This window comes from Rhipicephalus sanguineus, chromosome 1, assembly GCF_013339695.2.
Source record: "Rhipicephalus sanguineus isolate Rsan-2018 chromosome 1, BIME_Rsan_1.4, whole genome shotgun sequence".
In the NCBI taxonomy this organism is placed as follows: domain Eukaryota; kingdom Metazoa; phylum Arthropoda; class Arachnida; order Ixodida; family Ixodidae; genus Rhipicephalus; species Rhipicephalus sanguineus.
The window spans coordinates 330,728,982-330,753,483 of record NC_051176.1 but is presented as its reverse complement, the minus strand read 5'-3'; the positions used below and the strand labels follow the sequence as shown (position 1 = coordinate 330,753,483).

Genomic DNA, 24,502 nt, shown 5'->3' with positions numbered 1-24,502 from the left:
AAAAGGCTGATCGCCGACAAGCCCACGATCGAGAGAGCACCAATTATCGCAAAACGGCGCTTAAAGATGTATATGTGTGACCGGCACAGGCTTCGAGGGCCGTATTTCTGTACGCTCGCCGCCACCGAGTCATCCAAAAGCTTCGCTTAAAAAACTGTCAAGGTGCGAGGCAACGCAGCGAGCCCAGCATCAACGTAAAACTGTTATTTTCGCGCGCTATGGACATTCGAATAGAGCATTAGCTAAAACAAGGCACGAGCTAGTGTGCACGTTGAGTGCATACGCTAAGCATGTTATATATATACGCAGCGGACCAGGACAGACACGCGGCTACAGATAGCAATGAGGACCTGTGGTAGCGCTCAGTGCTTTTTTTTTTTCCCCTCGTTCTCTATAGTGAACATGCATATCGCATAAAGGCGAATGAGCCCACCGCAGTAGCTTAGTCGCTATATAGCCTTGCGCTGCAGAATGGCTCAAGGTCAGAGGTTCGATCCATACCGTATCCCGGCCGCATGCCCGTGGAGTTTTTCACGTGTTTTCGCGTGTTGGTTTGTTCACATTGTAGCGGGCGGGCGTAAAAATTATGTCCTAACGATTATCACTGACATCACAGCAGAAAAAGAATAAAGGAAACAAACGAACAAACAAACAAACAAACAAACAAACAAACAAACAAACAAACACGAGGACAACTCCAGCCAACACTACCTGGTATATGGAGCGCCTTTGCTAGGTTATGTCATAGTTCGAGGCAAAAACAAAGGCACCGGACTTTATAAGCAGGGCACCCATGAATGATGGCGCCCGCACGACACCCTCTCCGCCCGGAACAACAAGGCTGAGTGATTACAGCGGCCGTGGCTCTTCTCAATCTCAAAACGCCGCGCAAGCACTTTTGGTGGCTTCGGCTGTTTTTCGCAGCGTTTCTTTCCCGACGTTTCCGCTTCGCCGCGAGGTGGCCGGCATGGCGATTCTTCCAGTGTTTTGCTTGCTTCCACTTTGTCTTTTTTGTTTTTTTTTCCTCGGTACATCAGACGGAAGGCGCAGGACCAACCCGTGTATAGAGAGAGGGAGAGTGAATGAGGGAGGGAGACGAATGCTCGTCGTGGAGCTGTGGTACAGGGGGAGTGCGACTGCTGGCGCCCACTGCAGAGCTCGCATGAGACAAATGGACGGCGCCTGATTGGAAGTGCCCGTTTCTACAACTTTCACCGTTTGCTTCGCCTTCCGCTTTCCCCCGAGCCTCTCCATTTTTGTTGTTCTCGTTGCTGTCATTTTCGTCTTAGACTTTTGTAAAAGATGCTGCAGAGGCGTCGGGAAAAGCACGCGGAGGCGGCGGAGTTATGCGAATGCATGAGCGTCGCTGTAGTGGAACAGAGCGCACGCCGCCCCGCGTTCCATGCGTGTGCGCGGAGATAGCGCACCAGATGCTTTTTTTTTTTCCTTTCCAGCCACGCGTACACGTAGGCAATGGATAGATAGGTCACTCTGGCTGTGCCTCTCTCCCCCCCCCCCCCCCCCCCCCCCCCACCCCAACTGCCTCTGTTTTTCTTTCTCGTTTGTTTTTGTTTTCTGCCATGCAATGCCACATCAGGTGATAAATACAAGAACTCGTATTTAAAAAAAAAGAAAAGAAAGAAGAAGAAAGAAACGCAGTTTGCAAAGTGGTGCGCGGCTGCAGTGTTGCCAGATTACCACGGTTTTTTTTTTTTTTTTGCTACCGTTTCGAGGCAAAATTTTCCTTCATTTACCGTAGTCAGCGATAAAACTCGCCTTTCTTTTCAACATGCAGAATTTTGTAAAAAGAAAGAAAAAGATAAAAGGAAACTAAGAAGCAAGCACTACAGTAGGTTCATTTTATGTTATATCTGTTCGTGAACACAAACCACTTTCCGAGCATTTGTTGTTAAATCAATTACTACGAAGCTCTCCTAAAAAAAAAAAAAAGAGTTTCATTACCCCTACAAGACACCCGAAATATACGATCAGGTACAGTGCACGGCGAAACGTTTCTTTTCAAATAATTATTTCTGAGGTATTACGCGCCAAACGCGCGATATGATTATGAGGCACGCCTATAGTGAGGGGCTCCGGATTAATTTTTACCTCCTGGGTTTGCTTAACGTGCACCTAAATCTAAACACACGGGCGTTTTCTATGCGTCGACACTGAAATGCAGCCGCCTAGAACGGGAATCGAACCCACGCCCTCGAAGCCAATCAGCGCGACACCTTACCTGCTAAGCTACCACGGCGCGTAAGCCTGTTTTCTAAACTTCCGACAAAAAGCGTGCGTTGTCAGCCTTTCGCGCTTAAAAAAGGAACAAGAAAAAAAGACACTAAAAAGACACCGCGTTAATCGAATGATTAAATGGTAAAATACAGCTATACTTCTTTCTTTCAAAGAAGAAAATCTTTATGACGCGCAAAAAGTTGAAAGAAGAAAAGGCTTTGTATACGCTGCGTATCAACTTTCGCGACGTCCACGCTATATCATTAGAAAGTCATGACAGGAAACATCACTTTCGATCAATCAGGCGGAGAAGCAGTGTAGGCGCGCGATTAATTAGTCGAAGCCGCCACGTGCCCAAGTCCTCCATCCCAACGATAACATGAATAGTAGCAAGGCGCTATTTTTCGAATTCGAGGTGCACCCGTTTTGTGGGACAATATCGGTCGACCGTGTCAGTTCACCTGTTCCAAAATCTGACACCGAAAACATCGCCAAATCAGGAAACTCTAATCACGAATAGGCCTTCCGTGCAGGCTCCGATAATTAATTTAAGGCTGTGAAAAATTAAAGAGGTGGAGCGGGAACGCTGAAAAATCTAACGCGGACTGGACGCGGTATTTTCGCTAATTAATACCCGCGGGATTAAACTCGGGAGTCTGACAGCCACTGAATGGCTGGATCCAATTTCCGTCTTGCGTCCCCCCAAAAAGAGCTTGAATATTGAAACACGTGGAGCCCCTGACAAGGATTCTTTTCTCTCTCTCTCTCTCTCTCACACACACACACACACACACACACACACACACACACACACACACACACACACACACACACACACACACACACACACACACACACACACACACACACACACACACACATTTCACTGCTACATTCGATCGGAAACACGAAGGCCGCGTCGTCGTCCTGTTCACGAGCTTCCTCGACGACACGCGCTCGTTTCGGTGTTGAATTAAACGCCCCCCACGCGTGCGCCCAGCTCGTGTTCGCGAACCGAAGTCATTATACGAGCACGCGCACCAAGCACCGCGTGCGACGCTGCGTGTATGAAAAAAAGGGACACACGATCTCTGTACACCAAGCAGCGACGGGGGTCATTACAAAGCGGCTCCCGGAACGCTGCCACGAGCTCGGCTCAACATCCACGGGGCCCAAAGAGTGGCAACCTTGGGAAGATAATGCCCAAGGACGTCGGGAAAGCGCGCAAAGTGTATAAATCCGAAACGAGAACAGAATGAAGAAAAAAATGATATGAAAGAACGCATCAGCGGCGTGCCGCATTCGCCGTAGCCGGAACAGTGCGCATGCGGGCGGCCATCTCTACGAAACCGGACCATGCACGAGCAGCGGATCCCCAGGGATGCTCTAGTTCCCTTTCACCTGTGCCTTTTACGCGGGAACCGAGAGAGCGCGCCATTATTAATCACCGCGCCATTTCTCTCTCTCTCGCACGTGCTCGAGCCTTTATCGCTTCTTGCGTTTCTCCCTTTTCTTCCTGGCGCTGTTATATACGACTGCTAAACGCAAAGGGCAGCCCGCGGCTGCACAGGCGCACGCGATGTGGGCAGGGACCACAGAGAGTAGAGAGGAGGGGGAAGGGGTCCCGTTGCGACCTCATTCGCCCTTCATCCATTCCCCTCCTTTCCATTCACCAGCCTCACTTTTTGTTTTCCTTCGCCTCCTCCCTTTTTCCTCCCACTTTACCACAGCCGCAAACACATTTCAGCAAACCCATTAAGGGACGGACAGCGGCGACGCGGTTGCCGCCGGCTTCGCCGTGGCGATGAGAGAGAGAGAGAGAGAGGGCAAAAAACAAAAGCGGGAAGGGGAAGTTGGGATAGAAAATCAGAGCAGTCAGGAATGCCCCCCCCCCCTCCCTCACACTGTCAGACGAAGTTCTATCTGTACTTCATTTGTGCTGCATCCCTTCTGTTGTTGGCGTCGTTTTTTTCCCACTTCATTTAAGGAAAGCCTTCCTCGCAGCGCTTGGATAAGGGAACAGAAAAAAAGGAAGGAAACACATAAGACTGGGGAAGGGGATATTTTGCGTCGTTAGAAATCGCTCTGAGCGAGCAGCGATAAGGGCAATAAATAACGAGGTGGCACAAACATTGCGGGCCAGTACAGGATATAGGAGATGCGGGTGCGTTTGGTCGTGGAAGAGATATCGCTTACAACGGTGCCCATACGAAAAAAAAATAGAAAAGAAAAAAGAAACCAAGGAGAGAGGCTCGCGATCGTTTGTATTCAACGTCCTTCCTTGCGCTGTTCCCTCTAAAAACGATTGTTTACTGGACGACGCAGGACAATAATACACGCGCGTATACTATGGTGTATAGTCGATACAGGTCACTTGAGTGGCTATCACGTTACATTACTGCCTGACCTTTGATTTTCGGTATATAAGCGATTGGAATGGCGCTGTAAAGACTGCTGTAAAGACTGGTGCTGTAAAGACAGCTTCCCGACTGTTGCGTGCACGGAAAATTGAAACAGCACCTTACGCTAAAGAAAGTCTTCACTTTTAGAGGACGCAAAACGATGGAACTAGATACTTCGAAACAATTCTGAACAGCAGGACAGAGAGAGAGAGAAAAAGATACGGGGAAGTGGGGGGGGGGGGGGGAAACGGAGTTTTATACACTCGCAAACCATCCCCACTGCAAATTACGGCACTCGAAAATCGCAAGACCGCCGTCTATAGGAAGCGTATAGCCGAAATGACTCCTTGAAATCAGCTCATTATTGGATGAGTTAAATTGAATTGTCCTCATACCAATACAGAACATCGCTTTCAACGGTCTATATCCATTGCCTCCAATGGCTTCCACAAGCGCTGTTCCTTCTATGCGATATATGTGCCGGAGTGGAGTGGCCGCGTCACGTTCACGTGACGCGCCCCGCCTCCTTTCTTTCTTCTCTCTTTAGTTTGCTTCGTTCCGCATTTCCATAGGGGGCACTGGATGACTTACCGAAGTCACTCGATACAGTCAGTAACTGTGCAAGCAGTACGTGTTGCGCAGGGGATTCGTGTATGTGACCTCCACTAACGCTCGAAGTGCGACTTCCCTGAGAGGAAGGGCGCGTTGATTTCTGTTTGGAATTTCGAATGTTGTCGCCGCCACGCAGCCGTTTCACACTTTGCAGACGCGATCGCCACCGCATAATCTACACGCCACGCTCGTTCGTTTGCAATGGTTAAACCTGGTGAGGAACCCTCCAATCATGGTCTGGCCCGGTTGGCTACCCTACACGTGGGCAAGAGGAATAGGGATAAGATGGAAAGAAAGACAGTAAGTAAGCGCGCGTCTACGGACGAACGTTCACTAAACTGTATAGGAATGAAACAGAAGTTCGCCATACCGAGCAAATACACACAAAAGAGAACCTAAATCGACACGTCCACAAAAAACAGCAGGCGATCTCCCTTTCGCAAACTGAAACCCGAGCGTGCAAAGCGCACGAAAGGAGAGGCAATGCCGTGCGGTCCGCTTACAAAGTCAATACCAGTGCGCGGGCATGGGGCGTCTTAATATAAAGGACAGTGAAGGTTCCCGCATGAGTGGATCTATAGCAAATGGACTAAAAACGGCCACCGGGAAAGGTTACACGGAGAGGAGACGTTGCACCACCCGTCCCTGTGTCGACACAAAACGGGGCACCAGTGCAGACTCGAAAAAAGGAGGCGCTCAAGGTGGACAAATCTGTTCCCATTCTGACTGCACAGGGCGCCACCGTTGCGAGTCAGTCATTCGCCGAACTTTGCCCTTCCTCGTCCCCTCTCGGCGTATGCCGCAGTTGAATCGCGTGTCCACCCCTCATTCGGGATAGAAATGGGGCGGCGTGTGTTATCACGCCCGTATGACGTCACTCGGCGCCGGCAATTCGCTCTCACCTTAACCTTCTTTTATTGTTCCGAACGTTCGTCCTCGCGGACCTTGCGTGATGATGGTCACCGTAGGTGTATGCTCAAAGCACGCGACAGTAAACGAGGGAAGAGGCAGCTGATGTGGGGAAAAGGCGCGAGAAAGAGAGAGAGAGGGAGAAGGAATGAAGAGAAACGAGCGACGGCGTGTCACTTCTAGAACGACATGCAGCATATACACGTCGACAGGTCTATAGCCACCCGAGTGCGCGATCGACGCGCCAAGGAGAATTATAGGACGCTGTACCGACTATCCACGACGTCGCAGCAATCGCTGACGTCATCTCTGACGTCGCCGCCAAAGCCATCGCTTCGTCTATTGACGGCAACGTTGTCTCCTTCCCTCGCATTACCGAGAAGAAAGAAAAAAAAAAAAAAAAACTCCTTCCTCCCACGCACGCGTTCGGAACCATTTGTTATCGGGGTGCAGAGCGATTAAGGTCAAGCAAGCTTGTTGTCTTCGTCGTTTCTTTATGTGCCTTCGTTTTTTGTTTTTTTTTTTCTGCGAAAGTGATTGTGTCCCTGCCGGCACGCCAGCATTGTAAGCGCACCTAATGCGCTGTTGCTTGCTATACGGAGGCGGCCGAGAAATGATGCGAAGGTTGCGTTTATTTTTCCTTTCCTTTTTTATTTCACCAGCCGGAAGACTGCTTCCCTCCCCTTCCTCAACTTGTACCTGGCATTCCATCGAAGCATTCAGTGTCCGCTGCTGCTCGTTCGCAGAGGCGAGAAAGACGCGAAGCCACTCTGTCACGCAGTGATCGAACGGCTGGCACTAAAACCGCACGAGCTTACGGCTCGTTAACCACGTGGTCGTGCAGCCTGCTCCCCTGCCTCGTATCTTTCTCAAAATCCTCGGTTCTTGTTTTGCGTTACACATTATGCGAATCGCATACCCTATCTGGCTAAGTTTCAACAATTTTGAGAGATGACAGCGTGCCCCGACCCCCGACTAATGGGGAAAAGGTAGGCTTGCGTCAATTTAGAAGGCAACAAAATAGAGTGCGGCGGACCGCATTTCGATGACGCTGAGAAAATAAAAAGTCAAAGTTTCGTCGCAAGGGCGAATCAATGAATGCGACAGCAACAATTGGAATGTTATACGAAGCAAGGCTAGCAGCTCACTTCTTTTAGCCTCAGACCAGGCGTAACTCGACAAAACGCTGGCGTAAGGGAACGCGGCCGCTGCAGCGAGGGAAGCGACCTTCGTGCTGCCTGTCGCTTTAACGCACAGTGAGCGTTGAGAACACAACACGTACGAGGGTATGAGTAGTTTGCTGGTCCCTGTGAAGCTAGGGCACGCGCGACCGCGCCAGGCCGCTCAATTAATGCACGCAGTTTCTGCCGAAGCCACGCAGCCCTCACCCCCTCAGGCGCACCACATGGGCCTTTCGGAAGAGGCCGGCGCGTTTCCTTTCCGCTCGAGGCGCGATCGTCGGCTTCCTTTTTTTTAGATGATAGAACATACGAAGAGGGGAAAGAGGTTATCGCCCTTGAACTTTATACGGAACCTCACGGCGACGGCAAAAAAATGTGCCTGGAGTGTCCATATAATTTCTATCGCATTAAAAAAAAAACACGAAAAAAAACAGCCCGTGCACTTAGATTTAGGTCAGCGTAAAAGAAACACGGCAGTCAAATTTAACTATATGCTGGAGTTTTATGTAGCAAAATACCAGTCCGATGATGCGGTGGTCCTAAATATGGACTCCGTATTCAGATTTCACTACCAGGAGCTCTTTAGAGTGAACCTAAGCATATGCTGTCTCACTTTCTTACTCACGCGTCTGGTCTTCATTCTCTAACCACTGATCTTGCAGCAAGCTTTATTCCCAAACCTTTAATTATTTCCGCCGATCCGCAGAGTATATTTTTTCCCCATTCTTTTTCTGACAATTCCAAGTTTGAAAATTACATACTTCTATTTTCTAACGTTCAAGATACAGAGTGAACGATCACGGAGCAAAACATGAGGCGTGGACGACGAATGTTCAGGTCAGCTCGCTCGTTCTTTACACGCCTCCTATACTCCGTTGCTCGTTCGTTAACACTATTCACAATATCAACCAATCAATGCAAAAATTAGTCAAACACCCTGTCCTCGTCATACAATCTTTTCTCTATGCAACAGCGGCACTGCTTTTCGTTTTCTCGCTCTTTTCTGGGCTCACGTTCAGGGCGCCTCCAGTCGTCAACAGGAAACCCAATTGCCGCAATTATTATTTTTAAATATTTTAAATGAGAGTTGTCTAACTATTAAAACCACGACCTTACTATTAGGCATGCCGTGATATTTTGCTGAATAAAATTAGACCACCAGGGGTTAATTAGCGTGCACCTAAATCTAAGTAGACATACGACTGTGCTAACGTTTCGCCCCCAACTATATATAGATGCAGCCATCGCGGCGCGTCTTGCTCCTACCGTTGAGTGGGCGACGGGAAAGTTTCCGAAGTGTCCATTGAGCCATTATTTCGCAAAGTGACTCCCTTCGCAAGTGGCCCGACTTCACACACACACACACACACACACACACACACACACACACACACACACACACACACACACACACACACACACACACACACACACACACACACACACACACACACACACACACACACACACACACACACACACACACACACACACACACACACACACACACACCACACACACACACACACACACACACACACACACACACACACACGGCGCCAATGATTGCCTACACGGTCGAGAGTAATGAAAAGGACCGCCTATCTCGCTCCTTCGTCACAAACTGTCCTCCTCTGTGTCTTCACCTTATTTGAGCCTCTTTTTCCTTTTTTTTTCCCTTTCAACTATAGCTCAGTGACCGCTATACGATGGCCCTTGTGCGCGGAGGAGGCCTGGTCGTCCGGTAGGGAGTTGCTCGGCGTAGATTGTACTTGTTCATGAGAGGCACGACCGTTCGGGTTCGACGAGAGGAGAGAAAAAAAAAAAAGAAAAAGGCGTCGCTTCACTCGCCGGTTCTTTCTCGTATTCCGTGCTCGTATACGTATAGTATTGCGCGGGGAGGGCTGACAGGCGCGCCTTTCAACATAGCGAAAATGGACCTGACGCCTACAGAAGCCATGAAGCAATGCTCGTGGCTGCATTTTCCAGGACGGAAACCGCTTCACAACGATGTCGAGCGGAAATGCGCCCTTTCCAACAAGTCACGACTTCACACACACACACACACACACACACACACACACACACACACACACACACACACACACACACACACACACACACACACACACACACACACACACACACACACACACACACACACACACACACACACACACACACACACACACACACACACACACACACACACACACACACACACACACACACAATTTGTTAATGCAGCGGTGGACACTACAGATGGACAGATGGTCGAGTAGCCGTCGCAGTCAATTCGGTAAATATCTACGATTTACGTAATTATTATTTTTTTTTAATGAACGGGTTCCAATGCAAAAGCACATGGGGCAACAACAGTCGGCACAGTTTACGTGCACGATCCGTTCTCGATACCGTTCGCAATCGATGAATATTCACCTTTTTTTCCCTCGCTTCGATCAGTGCAAGGCAGAGAGCGTCGACAATGCCAACCAGCCAAGCTACGTCGCAGCTTTATATATACCTGCCGTAGAAATTCTGACGTTGTTAGTAGAGTCAGTCAAACGTCCTCCCATGCAAGCCATCTGGTCACGCACGATTCTGCTGGTATGTTCGTGTTTCTGGCTTCTGCAGCTAGTTTTAACCCCTCAACCACTACACGACCCGCCAGCCGCGATTTTTGTTGCGCCAGTGCCGTAGCAGATATTTTGCCCTGCCGAAGTTTCCCGTTTCCCAAAACGATAAGCTCCTATAACACATAGCGGGCAAAGTTTCAGCGCTCACGCTATTTTAAGGAGCAAGTAACAATAAGACAGCGAGTGAATTTAACGGAACACAAGTTTGGCCGTTACGCGAGAACAACGTTTATTAACCTCGCAGTGTATAGCGAGATAGAAAGAAAGAAAGAAAGAAAGAAAGAAAGAAAGAAAGAAAGAAAGAAAGAAAGAAAGAAAGAAAGAAAGAAAGAAAGAAAGAAAGAACCGAATGAATTTGTATAACGTCTCCGTGCCATTGGCGATGCACGGAACTGTACTACGAAGGGATCCAGACAAAATCTGTCTCATCCTTTAGGTCGGAAGGAAAGTTCCTCTTCCCTCCCTCTTTTGTCTTCCGTCTGCTCCCCGTTCCGCATTGTTTGGGGGGAAGCGGCGGCGTCAAAGTTAATTTGGCCGCAGGCTGGTGCCCCATTTGTCCCAGCTCTCTTTTCTCTCTATCTATGGACTATACGACTGCCCCACCATCGCCCCGGAGGCGTCGTTTTGCCCCGGCAGCCTTTGGGAAAGCCTCTGACGACCACGAAGCGTGCTGGCTCTTCCGTTTATCTCGAACCGCCAGATCCCCCCCACCTTCATCCAAACCTCCCATCAAGCCCCAGACTCGTCCCTTCGCCAACCAACAACCGACCCTTCACCGCATACGCACGGTATACGGGTGTACGTGCGTACACCGCCACCACGCACTCCTGCACGGCACATCCTCATCCCCCGTCCTAATATCACCCCCACCACGACCTTCCTGCGCCATATATTTATACTGCCACTACTAACCCCATATAGGCGCTTCGCTTGGTGGCGGCGAAATTGCAATCACGCCACGCTCCGACGGATCGAAAGCGAAAGTAAGGGGGGGGGGGGGCAAGAGATGGGAGCCCAGAGACTAGATGAGGGGAGGGGGGGCGAAAATGTCGGAATGGACAGTGCATTAACGATGAGCGCCCACGAAATGGATGGGCTGCGCGAGAAACGGCGGTGTTGCTGCTATATAGTATAGCACCTCGCAGTGCAGAAGCCATGGCCTTGGAAAGGCGGAAAAAAGAAAAAAAGAAATAGAGATCATGGCTCCGCAAAGACGGCCACGCGCAAAGAGAAGCGAACATAGGCGCCAATTTAATGCCCATGTCCCGCCACTTACGGGCGACCTTGGCTTAGTACATGTTACTTCCTCGGTAATTTATACTACTAGAGGAGTGCGAAAGTTGGGGCAATTTTTCTGATCGTTAAAGAGGGTCATAACTTACATCGTACTGGCTGTGCGGCGTATGAGCTTTTACGAGCCACGATGTCACACGCACATCGATAGCGACATTCAACGCGCATCGCGATGCGCGTTTCAGCAGCTACCGTGAGCTAAGTGGACGCGGATGCCGAATTTGTGTTTCAGATATAGACAGCTATACATCAAGTTCCGCTGACGTGAACCCGACATGAGCAGGTCGAGTCAGAACTCGATCATCCCAGGCGCGTGTCAGGTCACCTCATATGACGGGACGAGTCAACAAAACGGAATTAGTCATAGAACGTTCTGTCGAATGACAGAAAGAGCCGATAAAACGAGTCAATACACTGACGCGAATTGGATTTCTGTCCGACAAATGACTCTACCTGTTTTTCCCGGGTTTCATGTAAGCGCGTAAACTTACCTTGAGTTTATTTTATTGCGGTAGCAAATATATGGAAGCTGTCATTTTTCATAACTGCGGTTCTGTGATAAGAGAGCCCATACCTTTTTGGTCAAACTTGCCCCATTTCTTTGCATTTAATAAAAAAAAAGAAGAAAAAGAAGAGAAGCAGGCTCGAGGCGCATTTGCGCAGTCGGCGTCATCGCGCTGTCGCGCTATCGAAGGCGGATGCAAGGCTACAAGGCTTCGAAGGCGCTATGGAAGGCGGATGCAAGGATTACAAGGCTGCGAGAGACACGCAGCGCGTTTGGCTTTGAAGGTGACCAAACGGACGCACCTTCACTTTCCGCTCAATCGACTCTGCCGGAGCCATGGAAGAAGAGTTCTGGCTTCCACTGCTATCGTGAACACAAATCAGCGTTTCTGTTGAGAAGTTGACCGAATTGCATACACGGGTTTAGATGGAACGGACAGTATAAACGTCAACTAAACTACGTTATGCAACGATTTCTTCCGACGCTGACGAACACCGCACATTCTCCCTCGATTTCGTCCCGTGCACCGTGCATCATAGACTGCCTGCAATGCCCTTGTCCGGTCCTCATCACGCGAGCATTCTACTACTACTACTACTACTACTACTACTATTACTACTACTACTACTACTACTACTACTACTACTACTACTACTACTACTACTACTACTACTAATAATAATAATAATAATAATAATAATTTGGGGGGGGGGGAGTGGGTTTACGTGCAGAAACCACGATATGATTACGAGGCACACCGTAGTGCAGAGGGACTTCGGATTAATTTCGACCGCCTGAGGTTCCTTAACATGCGCCTAAATTTATGCACACGGGTGTTCTTGCACTTCACCCCCATAGATATGCGGCCGCCGGGGCCGGAATTCGAACCCGCACCCTCGAGCTTAGCAGCGAGACATCTGCTAATCTACTGCGGCAGGTGCCAGCATTTTAAGGCGCGCCTTCAGCGTAATGCTCAGTTTTGCTGCTGCTTTCAATGCTTCGTGTTGGAGCGAAGCCAAAAGAATTTACTTTAGGTATCTTGTTTTTGCGAGTTTTGCGTACGAAACTCCCAAGAGCCAGCGCAAACGGCCAACAAAATATACTCGATGCGTTCCCAAAAATGGAAGACACTGAAAAAAATTCGCGCAAGGATGATAAGAAGACAACAACCTCTTTCATTCAAAGACGGCGGTGTCAGCCACTGCAAACAAGGGCGTGGGGAGTGGTGGAGGGTATACAACAAGAAAAGACCGGTGACGTGGAGACGCTATAGGCTTTAAGAGGTACAGTTATAGGCGTAGGTCGCTCGCGATATAGCCACCGTAAAAGTCGGATACTGGGCAAAGGAGGTGGCAGTTGACCTCCTTTTCGTTTCCACGAACAGCGATAAAGATATGCCCGAGCAAGCAGTATGCAGCAGGACTTTACGCGTCCGCAAGAGTCAGGAACGCATGGCACGTCAGCTATGTTGACGCGTTCTTGTCGATCGCCTTGCTGACAGTCCTTTCTGTGGCCTAATTATCATTTTGATGTTCTTCGGAAGCGGAGGCAGTCTTCTACGGAAAGGCCCTTTCGTTAGCCCTTTCTTTTTTAGTGCATTCCTTCCCACGTTGCAAGTGACGTCATGGTGACACCCGTATCGCTGTTCTCCAGAAATTTCAGCAGTCTCATCACTGCAGTTGTTTCAGTATAGCTCTTCAGCAGTTCCATCGCCTCGGCTTCTTGTGTCGCCCCTTGCTCAAGACTAGATCCCAGTTCGAGTTCGGCTGGTCATGCGTCCATGGTCGATCGGCAGTCTCGCGGTCTGTTCTTGTTGAATATTGTTGCAAATCAATTTGAGAAGTCTAGCTCGCGGTGGGCGAAATGGTTTGAAAACTGCTTGGTCCATCTGAAAGGCATAGTCGGCCATATCGGGTTCGTTTCGTTCCCGTGGATAAGCCTAACCTCGCCTAGGCTTTGCGCACCTAGACTTAGCTCAGCGGCCTCCGATTCAACACTTCAGAGTTCGATAAATGCCGGAAAATAGCACTTACAGTCTGAGAATTATATCCACAAATGGCGCTCACTGGTATCTCTCTTCGTTCTCGCCAAACTAATGGTACTGCGATGATTTCGTCCGGATAAAATGGTCGTTGCAGATGCAACCCAAGTAGCACGTCTGCTCATCTTGATCCCGTTTACGTAGTTCAAATGGGAGAAGAAATCGACGCAAAGCAGTGCGAGATACATTTCGATATCTTAAAACTATACTCACCCTATACAGACGCCTCGACAATTGCTATAAGCTCAACACTGTAGTACCTTTGCCTGTCTTCGCGACAGCAGCTCGCTAACGGCGGCGCAGCTCACACTTCTGCAGTCTCGATAAGCAAGAACGTGATGCCTCGACTGCATGCCAAGAAGTGTCTTCGGCAGCTTGGGACTACAGCCACACAAATACGGCACACCGCGCTCTTCCGTAGTGTAACGACAGCTATATACGCAAATACGAGTCAGGCTGTACTTTAGCGGCATCGAAGTCAGCTAAGATACAACGAGTCAAACTGCTTTACTGCGGCCTCGACGACAGCTATACAGCTACATGCACAGATTAAGTAACCTACTTCTCATGCATTTGCAGCGCTTAATCAACCCACCTTTCCATACACTCCGAGCAAGGGGTTCCCATGTCAGATAAGAAGTCGGAGGCGGGGACAGCGCACAACGGCATCCTTGCCTGCATCGCGCCGCTATCAACGACGAGAACCGCGCAGCTCTTCAACCCGACCACGCAGTTGTTCGGAAACATCCGCAGAGCCCAACGCCCTTTCGGCCGGCTCCGGAAGACAGACGGAGCGAAGCGCCCAAAGTGTGGCATTACAGCTGGCCGGCTTCTGTTTACGGAGCACAGCAACATGCCCTCCGCTGCTCGTTGTCTGCTACCCGCTAACGAACGGTCCTCGTTTTCTAATACAAAACGATTCGCAAAATACGGCATACCCCATGCGGAGAGACCGTGGAGAGACCGGTGAGAAGAATCATTTTTCTTCAGATGGAAATAATGAAAATAGTACAATGGCTGGGTTTTACGTGACAAAACGACGATATCATTACGAGGGACACATGGGGGACTTCGGATCCATTTCGACCGCCTGGGCTTGTTTACCGTGCACGTAAATCTAAACACCCGGGTGTCTTTTGCATTTCGCCCACATCGAAAGGCCATGGCCGGGACAGATAAAAATGACTCGGTAAACTGTAATAATAATAAAAAAAATCACAGGGTCCCTTACGCATCCGGCCCAGTCTCGAGGGCGAAAGCCATCTTATTTTTATTCTAACTCGATGTACTGAACCCCCCCCCCCCCCCCCCCCCCCAGAATGCTTTCTGCAACTAACGTGGTTTTGCATTGCCTCCAGGATCGGAGGCATTGCAAGCTTTCTGCACCTCACCGTGTTTCGCACTGCCTCCGGGATCAGCCTAACTTTGACCAATCAATGATGTTATGTCATGACGTCACCATGTGACGCCACAGTAACGTCATGATCACGGCACACAATTCTGCGACATATGAGGTCATGATGACGTGATATGGTGACGCCATCACGTGATTATACTCGTGTTGACGCCACCGACGTGGGACGCCGACGCGGGACTCCGGTCAATTTTCGCGCTTGACGAGGCATCTAAAGCTTTTGGCCTTAATAATACCTGGGGTTTTACCTGCCAATACCACGACACAGTTATAAGGCACACCGTAGTGGAGGGCTCCGGAAATTTTGACCACCGGCCGGTGTTCTTACGTGCACTGACATCGCACAGTACATGGACCTCTAGCATTTCGACCCCAGCGAAATGCGACCGCCAAGGCCGGGATCGAAACCCCGACTTTCGGGTCAGTAGCCTTACCTTCTATAGCACATTAAAGGGTGCCTTTTCAGAAGACGCGACGTTTTCAAGAAAAAATTCGCCGACGATTACGATACTGCCTAATGTAAATTCTGAGCCCAGCTTCGTGTTGGGGCAAGGCCAAATGTGTTTCAAATTTTGGCTTTCCGCAAGGTATCGACTACGCCATAAATCATAATTTTTGTGAAGTAGGACCGCACCCACTACACCATTATTCGTCTTCCTGCGGATAAGCGAGTTTCCCGCTACACATCTGTAAGGTATTATGTGCACTTTGTTGATGCTGCATGCGGCTAATAACGATGAAGAATTATGGCTGAGCACTTTGCAGTGGGTGGGAAGCATTGGACCACACACTCGTTGCGCAGTTGGAATTGTGTGATGACTGCTTGTTACCTTACTGTTCTGCCACGCTATTTCCACAGGTTAACGCGATTCCTTGCCCAACATGACGCCAGTATAGGATCGTTTTGCAGATGAGCCTCAAGCACCAGCGCGGCTCTGTGGTATATAATACTCGATTGCCACGCAGAGGGCCCGGGTTCAAACCCTATACGATCCTGGGTATTTTTTTTTCTCATTTCATTTTTTCATGTCTATCGGTTACGTCACCGACGGCGACCGCGACGGCGACGGCGACGCCGCTCATCGCAGGAACGGGCGCCTAAGAGCTGCGCTCTAAAAGAGAGGCAAGATGTCGGATGAGCACATCGAAAAACAACTTTCTTACGGTCCGAAGAAAGACTTTTGGCAATAGACCGCTCCGTTGTACTTCTTGTCGAATTTCGCAAGAAAATCAATCTCGAGAGTATCATTAAGGCAACGAAATAATTTTTCCGAATGTATTTTGCACTCTCCTCAAATACCTGTTCCGTGCAATACCCGGAAACTCATCGTCAATACATTTTTCAAGTGTCTTCTAGGAGCTTTCTGCAGTGAACGCGTTAATACTGCTTTCACAGCGATCAATTCATATTTCCGCCACGCGCGCGCCCCGACCAAGGGTGTTACAAGTCATAATCCGCCCATATTTACATTTGTTGCTTGCTTTCTCTTCTCTCTCCAGGAGCACAATGAATGGTTTCACGACCTCAGTTGCTCTGGCTACATTGCACAAAAAAATAATCCACTTTTACTCATTTTCCTTGTTCCTGTTTTTTTTTCTCTCTCCTTCTTCTCGTCTCGCCTCGTTTAGTGTAACAAGGAAACTGTAAAGAGGAAAAAAAAAAAACAAACAACGAATGGCAAGCCACGAACGTTTCGTTTGCCACTCCTCGGCGTGAAACGCATTGTAAGAACACATCGGGCCACAGCCACGCCAACATCCGAGCGATTCGCGTCAGCAGTGCGTGCCGGGAATGGTTTGAAAAGCCGACGCAACATCATTTCGCCCTCCCACCAACACCCAGAGCAAAGCGCCGCCACCGAGCACCCATTTGCTGTATTTCGCATCCAGGTCCCGCGCTGCAGCCTCTGCGCGAAATACCGGAAGTTTATCGCAAAACAAAACAAAGCGTCGCGGGGGACTGGCCGTGGATTTGCGCCGCGAAAACCTGTTCCCCAGAAGGCCGCGGCGCCCAAATATGCAACGCTGGTCTTCTCCCCTGAAGGTCAGCTTTTATACGAGGTACGCCCGCGGGCACGTGACTGGGCGCGCACCATTTACATCTCACAGAAGCCGGCCTTTTTTCTAGCGATCGTGCAGTTCAATCGACTCGAGTGATTGTGAGGGTATCCGCAGACGAGCGTTTAATTAACATATATGAACGAAAAAGGCAATCGAGGGGCCCGATTTTTTTGGCTAGTCACAGGCATACAAAGCTCTTTTGCTCAATGTCTTGTCTTTACATGACCGTAACACGAACGCTCGTGAATGCGACGCCCAACCAGAGGCTGCTTACACCAACTTTCATGAAGGGAGAGCCCAAGTAGCAAGCAGTCGAAAGTCACGGTCCATTGAGTGTAGTTATGAAACGAAGTATAGCTCTCTTCTCCTTTTTTTACCTTTTTTTCCCGCTTGAATCCGTCGAAAGACAGATATTACGCGCCTTGACGTCGTATGGTGGCGTCGAATTTAGGCCTGACCGCGAAACGCACTGACCGGCAACGTAGTTCATGGCAACCAGGAATTAAAGACACCTTTAAAACGATCAAGTTTCCAAGACGTGGCATAATTGATGACGTCTGATCAGTATTGTACATCGTGTGAGAGCGCAATCCTGAATACGATACCGCATAAGCGAACAGCCATAGGTTGGCTCATATGACGCTCATAAACGTACGCAATGATTGCTGTTTTGTCTAACTATAGTGACCCTACACGGTTTGCCGAATTGCGAGGCTGCTTCAGTGCCGGCAAGGTCAGCGCGCCGGCAGTGAAACGTGCCGTCTCTATGCTTCCCGCGTCGAGCAAGCAAATAATTAAAAGTTAAACAATGTATTCGACACGCGAGCAATGCACCCACTGATCGACGAAAAATCGTAGCTACAGCACATTTTTTCGTCGATGCAGTGGTATATACAGCCATGCACGAGCAATGCGAGTAACGCCCCATCTGGTTGAGTCCGTGCAACCTCGGAGCTTTTACGGAACTTAGCAGCTACGCATGCGCAGAGTTCTTGAACCTATGTACACTATCGGGGACAAAAGTGTCCAGGTCACGAGAATGATGTATTCTTCGCTCAGACTGAGAATGTAGCCTTGAATTAAAAGCCTGTAGTAGTTTTTCTGCGACCTACACAGTTATTTATTAAATTAGAATGGTCACGAACAGAGCTGAAATTCGCATTTTCCGTGAAGCCCCTGTCCTGAAGACATTTGTCCCTGGAAGTACGTACGTACAGCGCCGCTTACCTCTTTAGGCGCGCCAATTACGCCGTGCTCGCAGGCGCTGCTGCACGTGTTGTTGCCCTGCTGATGCCCCTAGGCGGACGACTCTGCCGAACCGCACTGAGCTGGAGACCTGCACAGACGAAGAGGGAGGGAATCAGCGACCGTCGCCTAAGCGCAGAAAACGCCTGTGTCACGTTCCAGCATTCGCAGGCATCACTTGAGCAATGCGCTAGCACACACGCTATGCAGTAAACACATATGGCTCAAGAAGCTTAAAACTTTCTACTCCGCCAGCGACACCCAAACGTTGGCGTTTTCTTTTCGTTCTTCGCTTTGATCTTCCTATTCTGCATACAAAATTAGTGTTAGAGCATGTAGTAGTCAAGCCAAAGGACATGCATTCAAAAGCTTTGTCAGCGTCACGAGCAGTTCCGACACACCCCGATACAATGTAGGCGCAGATGTGGGCTTTCGAAACTAATAGATCTCTTTCGTAATCCGCAAGTGCGCTTCCCTGCACTGCATATTAACCCAAATAATGGCGGCACCTGTCGTCCTTCAAGTGGACACGAAGTCTTAGTGAATTCGGCTGTAAACGCTCTAAACACTGTAAAAAGCGCAACACGCTGTTTACAGTGGAATAGCTGGCTTTCCCGCCATGCTGACTTCAAGGCAAGAAAGCCAGCTTTACAAGTATGAAAGGTGTCTTAAGGCCGACAAAAGCGACCGAGGAAGCTACATGACTTTAGCTACACGATAAAGTAGCATATCACTCGAAAAGAGCATTTGTCGGCCAATCTAATACCGGGAGTCGTTTTTGAAAGCTCTTTTCTAAGCTTTGCAATCGAAGTTTAAAGAGGCCGAAGTGGGTCTAAATTGAGGCCGCTCACATAGGCTGTGTGGTAATATCTTCAAATGGCCTGGGAAGGAAGGCGCTTTGTGGCAGGTTATTAAAATTACGCCTAAAATGTTCTAGTGGTTCCCTAGTATCTAAAACCGTGAGTCGTTTTCTGTATCATGTCTTGTTCGTGAGATATGTTTCTTTTTTTTTTCGTGTGCTTCCCATTCAGTTACGGCGGGGCGCCCGGCCGCCGCCGAGAGATGGCGCGACATATACATGTCTCGAAATCCTGGGGATGATACGCAAGATGTCCACGCACCTGATTTTTCACGCTGAATGACTTAGCCGGTATTGAATGAATGAAAGATGGGAATTTCGAGGGCTCGTTTCTTTGTTTGACACAAGCCCAATGAAAACCAAGCACATAATGAAGCCACGGAAGGCATAGGGGTCGTTAAATGTACTGTTTGAAGTGTACTGTAGTAATTGTGATATGGATGTGAAGACATAAACTGGACGAAAAGATAACTCGCCGCCGGCAGGGACCGAACCTACAACCTTCGATATTGCACCGGTCGCGCGACCAAGTCAGCCGCAAAGCGACTGGTCGCAAATGGTTTCAAATGGCCGCTTTGGTCGCAGAGCGACTGCTTTGCCCCAGTCGCTCACTGCTCGATTTTCAGTCGCGTGACTGCCGTCGCAAAGCTCTGAACAAGTCACAAGTGCGGGAACAGGACGTCATTTCATTTTACGGGGCAATGGCAATGCGATAAATATGCGAGCAGACATGAATACTGCGTGGCGACGAGTATAAGTCGCACACAGGTCTGAACATCGGGCGCCTTGAGTCGTAAATGGTCGCGCGACCGGTAATAGCCGCAGGTGTGTATGAGCCCTAAGGCGTCTTCTACGCATCTGGCGTCAAAAAAATGTTTATGACCGAAGGATCGTGTTTTGTCGTGTGTGGAGAGGTCACATCGGGATCGTACTGGCTTCCTCAATCCGGTGCCCGAAGGCGTATAGGATTACCGCCATTCGAGGCGTACATCTCCCAGAGCGGTGTTTACGCGTGCGTAAACGTAGCGACTACTTGGCGACTGGACTCCTGGTAATTTATCGATGAATAATTAATGACGTGTATACTCATACCATCCGAACGCGCCATTAGATCGTCAGTGACCAGGTCACATACAAGACGCGCCGTAGATCACTCCGGCCAGAATGTAATTCTGTCGCCGCCAATTCTGGCTCTGGCGAAGATTCTCGGCGTGCGCCGGCCCCAAAGGCTGTTTGCGGCCGCGTTCCTTAATGGACGTCGCGAACGCCCATCTCGCACCACTGCTGCGGTCATCAGCGACGGGCCGCCGCTATTATACTGCTGTCAGTCCGGACCGAGCACTCACAACACCTGCTGGTGTACAGCCTTACCGCTCCCGCTGGGTGCAATATAGGGTCAGGAATTAGTCGATGTTTGCGTGAAGGCGCATAACGACATCATTGCACGTTGTGGGCTAAGGTAGATATCGTACGCACCGTAAGCATCAAACACGCGCATGCAATGTACGAATACGCTAACCCGCGCACCACGCGTACACGTATGCAGTAAATCGATGCCCACGTAAGCGCCTGTTTCAGTTGGCACCCAAATTGCAAGGTGTATAATGCATGACCCACATTGACGCCAAATTGAGAAAATGAAAGTTTTGTGCTCACGTGGGCGCTTCCTTGAATGTGGAAGTGATTTAGATGAGCCAGACGTTTCGCTGTCTCTACCAAAGCCCTTCTCTGAATGCAATTTAATCAAGAGTAACAAAGTGAACTTTGAAAGACTGCACCGCAGAGGATCCAGGTTGGTTTCCCACAGCTACCAGTAAACCAAATCACGCGAGTGGGTGGACTCACACTTGACACACACACACACACACACACACACACACACACACACACACACACACACACACACACACACACACACACACACACACACACACACATATATATATATATATATATATATATATATATATATATATATATATATATATATATATATATATAGCATCGGACGCGTTATTCGAAGGTCGAAGGTTCGGTCCCTGCCCGCGGCAAGCTATCTTTTCGTCCACTTTTCTTTCTTCACATTTACCTTACATTTACTAGTAAGAACATCCCCTATACTTTCCTTGGCGTTATTGTCTGTTAGTGCTCATTAATATATATATATATATATATTATATATATATATATATATATATATATATATATATATATATATATATATATATTAATATATATATATATATATATTCATTATGGATGCCGTCATGCATGTTACACAATGTAAAGGCAGCTCTGATATCCTTTCTAATTAGACGCGTGTAACTACAACAATAGCGTAGCTGAATTTTTTTTATTGCGGGGGCACCGAGGGGGGAAGGAGGGCGTTCATTTACACTTTATGCATGTTCGTGCGTGTGTTTGTATGTATGCGTGTATATAACCACATATTAAACAGAAAAATATCTCCCCCCCCCCCCCCTCCACCTGGATACGCGAAATGAACTAGAAGGGATATCAGAGCTGCATTTACATTTTCTAACATGCACGACGACATCCATAATCAAAGCGTTCAACAATCTGGCTGTGATACACGCTCTTTTGCAGCACTCAGCCAAGTAGTTACACGCTTTTCGAATTAAAGTTACCCCGTCCTAACAGAGCATAGGTACATGCACACAACATTTGGTGTGTTGTGAACTTGTGATACGCTTCCGTGCAATTACGAGCAGCGTTCAAGAGAAAGCGGACATCAAACGAAATCATCATAAAATGACTAAAGATAAAACTATTTACGCCAGCACAAGTACCCGCGGCATAATCACCGCGTAACATAATGTCTTTTTGAGGCGTAATACATGTAAAGAGTGCGGAGCTATTCATGCAGCCCCGATCAAATCCCATCGCCGTCCTTGAGCATCGTTAAATAATCGCTTTTCTTTTTTCTTTTTTCTTTTTTAGCACACAGACGACGCGATGCCGGCCAGGCAAGGCCGATGCATCCCCATGCCGTTACCGTCATGAGCGAGCGCAACAGACGCAAAAAAGGCCTCTTCGCAAGCTGCGAGGCGCCAAGCCTCCTGTTTCATTTCAGCTGTCAGCCGCTTATGTAACTCTCTTGCACAAGTTTCAGCTCGTGTAGCGGATGATGTGGGAGGGCTGACTCATCAGTAATGCTTAAGGACGGTGTCACCTCAAACAGCGTGACAGCCCGGTTGTTTCGTGTTATACGTTCCGCGCAGCTGAGCTCTTATCCTCCATTAATACCGTGAGGAGTGGACTGGAGCGAGCACATCTTTACACTCACGTTCGAAGACTTGTATTGATCGAAGTTGAAGTTTATTACAGGCCAAAGTAGAGTTGCCTAGGGAACCGGTGAAAAGACAAAAGAAAAAGCCTGCCAAGGCGCCTGCCCCTTGTAAACACAATATCCCGCCAAAATGACACAACGCTCAGTGTTATGATTGACAGTATCTTGAACAGCGCAACAGATGTATAAAAAATAAGCATAAATGAGATTTATTGCGTTATTAATCCTTATACGTATACGGCGCGTATGTATAGTACACCAGCAGCCGCGTGGACCCACCCGACAAATGTTTCTTACAGGCTTCACGCTTTCGTTACTTAGCCGCTCTTGTCTGGTGCGGCCCGCAACTTTTCCAAGCTCAACCCTTGTCCACCTGTGTCCCATCCGCAGGTGCTGCGTAACAGTGACATTATGCAGCTCAACGAAACCACTCAACCGAATATCCAGAGGCATAGATTAATACAAATAGATCGGACAGTCAATATGCAACTTCTCTGGTTTGCCGCTGTGGCGACTCGTGCACGCAAAAAGAGGGGGGAAAACTCAGTTTCACCGCAAGGGCGAAGCAATGAATGCGATAGCAACAAACTAGTGTTATACGAAGTGAGGCTGGCAGCGAACTGTTTTGTATCCGATCTCGCGTAACTACAAAACGCTGGTGTAAGAGAATACGGCCGCTCCAGGGAGAGATGCTCTCCGCATAGACGTTCGCGTTGAGAGCACAGCACGTAGAAGGGTATACGAGCCGCCCGCTGTGATGGCTGTCGAGATAGCGCGCGCGCCAGCGATTGCGACCACGCCCTTAGATTCAAAGTTGCTGCTCGCCCCTCGCGTCTTTTCAGACTCGTTAAAGACGGGCGGGGCGTTTCCCGTCTGCTTCGACGGCAGGCCTCCTGAGCGGGGTGATGTTATCGCATGCACCCTCCGAGCGACGGAAATGGGCCGGCTCGTTTGATCTCTGCTTCGGCCGCGTTCGTCGCCCCCACTCGCGCGCTTTTACCCGCGGTAGAACATACGATGCGCGGGGGGATCTTATCAATTTGGACTTCATACGAGAGGGACATGACGGCGACGGCAAAAACGCGTCGAGACTGTCCTTACTATCACAATAAAAGTATCGTGGTGCAAAGAGGCATATATATATATATATATATATATATATATATATATATATATATATATATATATATATATATATATATATATATATATATATATATAACGTAAGAACTTCCGGCAATTACCTGATTGTTAATTACCTGAAGGTGTCAAAGAAACAGAGCCAGCTAAACTATCACAGTGTATGTTGTCGCAGTGAGAAATCTCATTCGATCTTCTGCCCAACGGCAAATAAAGATCACCAACGAAACAAAAGCTTTCTGAATTAGATCTCCGGTCTCTACAGCGATAATAGCAGTTTGTGTCGGTCAACCGCAAGACTGCATCGAATGCTACATTGAGCTATAAGCGTCACGTAAGCACGCCGCCCCCACTAGGTATGCGTATTCGGGTTGTCCACGCTCACGATTTCGAAGCATCCGTAGAGGCATTTATGAGATAACGACGAACGCACAACAAACGCACGGATGTAACCCACGGCGATAGGGCATGAATCACAGCTTTCATTGTTTGGTCTCCAGAGGGCAATGAGGACAACCACGAAGCCCAACACAATGGCCTTACTAAATGCGTAGCGCAAACACACAATGCAACGCACTGTTTGAGGGCAGAGCCGTTTAGTCGACACAGCGGCGCTGCTTTTACTTCTACGTCTTTTTAGACTCAAACACACCCGGTTC

The 24,502-nt window shown here is 48.8% G+C and overlaps 1 protein-coding gene across 1 annotated transcript in view; it reads right to left on the bottom strand.

Moving 5' to 3' along the window:
- LOC119379541 (phosphatidylcholine:ceramide cholinephosphotransferase 2) overlaps positions 1-24,502 on the bottom strand; it is a 204,948-nt gene that overhangs the window by 39,984 nt on the left and 140,462 nt on the right. The window contains exon 3 of the mRNA XM_037648833.2: positions 18,517-18,625. The gene's annotated coding sequence lies outside the window, so the exon portion shown is untranslated. The remainder of the gene's footprint in view (positions 1-18,516; positions 18,626-24,502) is intronic.